This window comes from Eimeria mitis, genomic scaffold, assembly GCF_000499745.2.
Source record: "Eimeria mitis Houghton genomic scaffold, Emh_scaff1511, whole genome shotgun sequence".
Lineage (NCBI taxonomy): Eukaryota > Apicomplexa > Conoidasida > Eucoccidiorida > Eimeriidae > Eimeria > Eimeria mitis.
Window position 1 is genome coordinate 1,148 of NW_013569575.1, and position 359 is coordinate 1,506.

A 359-nucleotide genomic window follows, 5' to 3' on the forward strand; every position below is an offset into this window, starting at 1 on the left:
TACTTGCATGCAGTTTTAGCTTTGCTTTGTCTGCTGTGCCTCGGGCGAGGAGAGAGAGGAGATATTGGTGGTTGTTTTTGTTTGTTTTCTCTTTTTTGTTTCTCTGGGTCTTAGCTCTTTTCTTGCATCACTCTTCTCTTTTACTTTTTTCTGTCGGTCCCTGGTAGAGTCCTTTGGGTTAGGGTTTAGGGTTTAGGGTTTATGGTTTAGGGTTTAGGGTTTAGGGTTTAGGGTGCTCGATAGAGCCCGGTGTGAAGGGCGAGGGTTTTCGTGGAGTGGTTTTTGTCGATTGACCATTGGTCTGTTGCATTTCTGTGTTGCGTGTGCTGCTGTTGCTGTTCAGATTGAGCTGAATACGA

At 45.4% G+C, this 359-nt stretch overlaps 1 protein-coding gene across 1 annotated transcript in view; it reads left to right on the forward strand.

The window, feature by feature from the left end:
- EMH_0038560 (uncharacterized protein) overlaps positions 1 to 359 on the forward strand; it is a gene marked incomplete at both ends in the record, with an annotated part of 11,195 nt that overhangs the window by 706 nt on the left and 10,130 nt on the right.